Here is a 6,835-nt window from a genome sequence, read left to right as displayed (position 1 = left end):
TATTCAGTATTTATACCAATGTAGTCAGAGTAGTACAGAAAACAACTTTAACTCACATATAATATTACAAAGCAAAATACTGCAATATAACTTTTTACAAAATATACTTTTTCATGAATAAATTTGTTTGAAATTGGTTTTATATAGAGTAACAATACACTAAATGCTTGTTAATAGTTGAGAAGTAAGTAATTTTAGAATCAGCATCAAGCAAAATTTTGTGGTTGTTTTGTCTTTTACTCCATGTCCATTAATTCCTTTTGTATTTTATGGTAGTTTATAATGCAGATGACTAAACCCACATCATTTTTACTTTTCTACCTTTAAGAGAAATTTTATTGATTCAAAATTTCATACAATCAATATTGATTATACTCAGACCTCCTCCTCTTTCACCTTCACTCTGTCATCCCTACCCCAACTTCATGTCTTCTATTAACTAATGGAAAATTCCATCCATCTTACATAACATCCGTGCCAGAGAAATCATGTCTTATTAGAGTGTCAGTGATCTATAGTTCTTACACAGAGGTGTGCCGAAGTAGAGGTCCACTCCCATTCCTTTGTATATGGTTTTGGGTTAGAATACACTCAGGTTTCTTGGGATGGGATTTTTACTCTTAATTTCTGTTTTTCTTCACTCTGCTTAGGAATCTTGAGTAAGGATTTCTATTTTACTCTGCAGTCAGAAACATTTGATTTTCCTCATCAAAGTTAGTTTTCTACAGGGCTGTTGTGCACAAAGATGTTCTCCAACTGGTTGATTCCCCACAGGGTTTTGCTGTGGGTAAAATTTGAAGAAGCTAGGTCCTCACAGCAGGCATTAATTACCTCACAGGCAGTAATTAGCTTACAGGCCTCCAATCCAAGATTTTCTAAGTGTCAGTTGGGTAGTTTCACAACTTTACATGAGAGTATTACACTAGTGTCCTCTATTTTCTAAAATCCATAGGCTTTTCAGATTCCTAATGTTGTTTAGGAGTGAAGTCAAGTCTTGACAGCCACTGGATGATGATGATGGCTGACTGAACATGGGTGCCACCAGGGAGCAGTTCTGTCGGTCATTGCTCTTGGGTGGTCAGACCAGCATCATGCTTGCTGTGTGCACAGGCAGCCTTACCTCTGTAGGGCTCTGCCATCTTGCTTCTCCACTTATTTCACTCTTACATGCCATGTCCTGAGTTCGGAATTTGAGATAAATACAGAAGCACCTATGCTCAGATAAATATCCTTCTTGTGATGAATTTCCTCACATGATCCATTAAACGAGTCATGCCCCATTCCTATGCCATCTTTTCCTCAACACCATCATTTTGCACAGCCTTGTCATATTCCTTCCTATGTGTATCAAAACTCATATCAACCATGAGTTCTGGGCTGCAAAGGAGGGTTTATTTTTGCACCTGTCTTTCATGCCTTTGTCTACCTGTTGGACAAATACACACACAAAGTGCTTCCCTTTTATTTTCAGTGTCAGAGGAATTACCCAGCGAATTTTTTATCTTACAGTTCTTAGGTGAGAGCTAGATCTAAGTCTGTTCTTATTGAAGGGAACACAATAGAAGTGACATACTAACTAATATAGTGATCATACAGTTCAATAGTAGCCATGCTGATTCCAAATAAAACTATTTCAATCCTAAACGCATACAGTTATAATAGCACCTATCTCAGAGATGTTATTAAGAATGAATTATAAAGGGCTGGAGAGTTGGCACTGACTGCTCTTGCAGAGGAACCAGGTTCCCACTGCAGGCATTGCATGACACAGGTGCACAATCCCACATTCAGGCAATGTACTCTACAGATAAAATGCTAAATAAAATATTTTTAAAAGAATTAATCATATTTTTCTATAAAATATAAAGTGTTATGAAGCTAGTAGACATTATATGTGTCTAGAATGACATTGACAGCAGATAAATTGCACATATAGTTTGGCCATTCATCAGTACTCAGATTTTTTTTTTTTCTGTTTTTTTTCTTTGGTCTTTTTGAGACAAGGTCTCCCTGTAGTCCCAGCTATCCTGGAACTTACTATGTAGACCAGGCTGGCTTTGAAATCACAGAGATCTACCTGTGAGATCTACACTTGCCTCTGCCTCCCAAGTGTGGGATTAAAGGCGTGTGCCACCACTCCTGGCCAATACTCAGGTTTAAATGACAAACATGAGATGAAAACTCTTGAACCAAGATCTAATGCCTTCTGAAGGTTTGAGTTTCATGGGAGAAAGTGTAGTGCTTCAAAAACATTTACTTTGGATGGAAAGACACTATTAACAGTTAAAATCATGGAAGTTAAACCTATCATATTAAAAGAAATATGGCATTGAATTAGTTGTCATGTTGCTTATCAAAACATTAAGAAAATAAGTGTATGAAGTGTAGAAAAGTTAAATTATAAATCCTGTGTTTCATCCGATGGCTTTGTGAAAAACATTGATACATATGTCATATATTTATGTGTGTGTGTGTGCATGCATGCTTGTGTGCATGTATTGCATATTTTATAAAACACCTATTTCTATGTCCTAAACCTGGGCATACTATTAGAAAGATTCACTCAAAACACATGTAGAATACAATGAAAATTGTTAAGTATCAATATTTTAGCCAATTGGAAATGTTGAGTTTTTCAAGTTTCCTTTGTTCATTATTGTTATTTATTGGTTCTAGGTGACAAAACTTCAGGAAAAGTAGGCTTTTGTTTTACTTATGAGGAGAGAAAAAGATTGTACCCATGAATTCAGCGAATGCAGTATGGTTTTGGAAATTATTATCTACAAAGCTGAATTTTTGTTCTATTTGATACATCAAATCTGCAGATCACATTGAAATGTAGAGAAATCACAGCTTGTCACTAGGCAATAGGAGTTCTTAGCTTTGACGCTCTGTGTGTCTGGAATGGGCAGACACAGCACACACTTTAGAAGATATTTTTACACTGAAATAGGAGTTTGAGCACACGAGGGAGCATCCATGATTTGCAACTACTAGCCTTCCCAGCAACAATGTTTTTAGTGTCAAATTATTTTCACGTGAAATGTATAATAATACGTTCTGTGAAGATTTTGGTTTTATTTACCTTCTTTGCTTTACTTTTCATCTGGGCTTTCATCTTCCTGTGGTAAAGATTTTACACTTCTCCCAAATTAACTGAAATGAATTGTAAATATTAGTATATGGAGCCCCATTATATTTCTTCAAACAAGGAAGGTGAGAAGGGGTTCTACCATCTCTTTGTTACCTATTACCTTCAAAAGTCAATCTGTTCAGATGTGTCAATTTTAGCCTGTCTAAATCTTCATGATTTTGAATCTGAAAGAAATTTATTTAGCAAAATGCACATTATCCAGTATGCACAACTATTCTGACAATGAGAAATAAGCATAAGTAAGAACTGATATTAAATTACACAAAAGGGAGGAATAATGTTTCCTTAAGGAATTCTATTAGATGAAACGTCTTCTAGTTAAAATATTTTGTATAATTTTATAGAATTTTTGAATATTTCATGTCCAACATCTTATATTTATACTCTCTTCCCCGTGGGCACCCTCTCATAGTTCCCCCAATGGATTTCATGCATCCTGTTATTTATATTGAAGTCTATTGAATCAAGTTAGTATACCCAGACATAGCTCAGTAAAGTTCATCCTTTGGGTTTTAATTAGCCTATCTACAGTCATCCCTTTAAGAAGATCAGGTCTGGGGTTGGAGAGATGGCCCAGTGATTAAGAATATTGGCTGTTCTTGCAAAAGACCCAGGTTTTAATCCCAGCACCCATATGGCAGCCAACGACTGTCCGTAACTCCAGTTCCAGGGGCTCTGACAGCCTCTTCTGTCCTCTGCAGGCATTGCACGACACAGGTACACTTACCTACATGCAGACAAAACAGACATATACATCAGGAAAATAAAAATAATAAATAAAAGAAGATCGGGTCTTCTTCACCCAGCAGCAATCAGCTGCCAATAATTCTTTGGCTATGATTGGGACCTGCTGCCTATTTCCATAGTTCTATGCTGTGTTTTTGTCTCCTTGACTTTGAGGGGGTCTTCTGAACAAGTTTCCCAGGAGCCTGTAAAACTATTTCCATATTATCATGCACCTCCTTTCCTGGCTTTTACAATTTTTCCTCTCCTTCTTTCTCAATGGTCTCTGAACCCTGGGTGAGTAAAGTTTAATATAGGACTCCTGTCCATGGAACCACACTCTGCAGACTCTTAATATCTATGCTTTGGCTATTTGTGGCCTTTTGTGTTCATAGCCCTCTGGTGCACGGAGAAGCTTCACTGATGAGAGTTGAGAGATGCATTAGAATTTTCTTTACCCCTTGTTCCACTATGTTTCATGAGCCTTAGTTATAGTGGTTCCATTATAGGTGTGCGACTTAGAGTTGGGCATTCACAGACAATTTCTGTGTGTGATCAGTCTCATAGTTTGGGAGAGCACTATGCAAGCTGCTAAGGCAGAACTCAATTGATGCTCCAACCCCAGCTTTATGGCCTAATAATCACAAAAGTGATGACACTGAAAACTAAATTGGGGCAGTAGTGGCACTTTTACCTTGGGGGTAAGCAACAATTACCTAATTGGACTTAAAGCCTTCTCTGTGGATGAGAACTCATGTATGGTACTATAAACATAGTGAAATACATATTACTGGAGAGGTCCTAGACCTTAGCAAAAACCCCAAGGTTGCCATATTCTTAAACAAATGTATGTGATAACTATGGAGCCTCATATTTACAGACATGTATGCCAGTCACCATATATCAAAGAACTTTCTTTTGCAGAAGATGGAGACTATTACAGAGTTCCACAACTAGTTAAAATTTAAAGATAAATCATGCCCAAATAGGGTGGCATATACCTGTAATATATGAAGTTTGAAGGCTGAGGTAAGAATGTTGTGAGCTCACAAACAGCCTGGGACACATAGAACACACTTAGTCACATTAGAAAGAAGGCATTTCATGTGACCTTAGCTTGTTCAAGGAGCCTGAGGTACAAAAGGCAACATAGAGATAGTTCGAATTAGAAAGAGATTGATAAACACATGGAAAACAAAGTGACCAGATTACCCCCTGTGATGCATTCCTAATAAAGAGTTAAAAAGTATCAGTTACTTTTATAAATCAAGATTAAGCAGAATAACTGGATATTAAAATGTCATAGGAGATTTCAAAAGTGTTATTTAGGTAGATGAGTAAGAAAATAAAAAAACAAAAACAATTTTTTCCTACTTGTAGGTGATAATGACTTTTGAAATACTATAATTGTATTTGTTTGATTTACATTAATGCCTTCTTTTATCTAAATGGCAATATTAATTGCAATGTGAACCAAGCAATGTTCTAGATGCCACAAAATTCCTTAAGTGTATATAAATATGAAGTACTATAGGACTAGAAATCACTAGTCCAACAAATCATCCTTAATTGTATTAATGAAGCATTTTAAGAATAGATTCATATTTCATTTAACAATATTCAAGAAAAATTTCCATGCCTATATTTTATGATCATTACAAAATTCAGACATGACTGCTCTTGGAATGCTTCCACTGCTATTCTGTGCAGGGAATAGCAGGTCCATTGCATTCTGTGAGGTTTTAAAGCCTTGAGCATCCAAGCTGAGAAGATGTCAACTGCTTTAGGTTTGTCTCAACAGTGTACCACAGGTTTCCTGTTTGTAAACACTTCACACTGGGTCATTACTTCCAATTGCCAATGGTATTGAAGTGATGAATGGTCAAATGGATAGGACTTCATCTTACTCTAATGAAAGATATTATTATACCTTTCTAAAAACCTCACACTAAATAATTATTATGTATGTTTTATCATAGAGAAAAACAACAAGCTAAGTATTCATCAAAGGAAATGACTGTAAAACAAATGAGTATGCTTGTCTATTTAGTATAATTTGTTTAATTAAAAAGACATTTTCAAATATATATAATTCCTGACTGTTTACAGGAATTGAATATATAGATATTTTCAATACAAATGTAGCAAATATGAAACACTGACATAGCACAGAGGCTATGTGGGCAAACTGCTACTCCTTTGTAACTGAGTAAGAGATATGTTGAGATATAAATTTCAAGGCAGCATAGCAGATGATCTTTCCTGTTTTCATAATCAATTGCTATTTATCATGAATGACACTGAGCTTACATTGCACTAAAAAAGTAAAATTTTGTTTCACATGGAAAAATTACCAGAATAGTTAGTATACCATCCAATCTAAAAATTCAGGATTGGGGAAATATTCCTAAGTGTCAGGAAACTATTTCTGTGCCAGTTGTGGTAATTTCAAGGCCTATACTCACCATTGTCCTACTTCCATTTCCTTTCTTCTAATTAAAAAAGATGTGTTTGTTGCTGGCATTACAGTGCACAAGTATGCACACAGAGATGAGTATGTGCTAGGATGAGGAAGGGCAGACTTCAAGTGCTGAAGTAGATTTTGTCTCATTTTTTTAAATATCATTTTTATTTTGTGTATGGGTGCATTACTTGCATGGATGTAAGTACACCTGTACCATGTAAAGCCCATAGAGATTCAGAACAGGGCATCAGATCTGCTGAAACTGGAGTTACAGATGGTTGTTAGCTGCAATTGGCTTCCTGGAAATGAACCTGGATCCTCTGCAAGAGCAGCCAGTGCTCTAAACTGCTAAGTCTTCTCTCTAGCCCCCTGTCTCATAAGTTTTTATTTTTCACCTATTCCATAACATATATATATATATATATATATATATACATATATATATACAAAGAGGAGAGAGCTTATACAGTATATTATTATAGAATACGTAGAAC

At 35.8% G+C, this 6,835-nt stretch overlaps 1 non-coding gene across 1 annotated transcript; it reads right to left on the bottom strand.

Annotated features, from left to right (window-relative positions):
* Nucleotides 1–1,327: 1,327 nt before the first annotated feature.
* Nucleotides 1,328–1,455, bottom strand: LOC115070426. The gene has a single exon (XR_003849581.1). It is a non-coding gene; the product is annotated as a small nucleolar RNA SNORA40 (small nucleolar RNA).
* Between the last annotated feature and the right edge of the window lie 5,380 nt (nucleotides 1,456–6,835).

This window comes from Nannospalax galili, unplaced genomic scaffold (genome assembly GCF_000622305.1).
Source record: "Nannospalax galili isolate Female #2095 unplaced genomic scaffold, S.galili_v1.0 scaffold433, whole genome shotgun sequence".
NCBI lineage: Eukaryota > Metazoa > Chordata > Mammalia > Rodentia > Spalacidae > Nannospalax > Nannospalax galili.
This window is presented reverse-complemented; position numbering and strand designations above follow the sequence as displayed.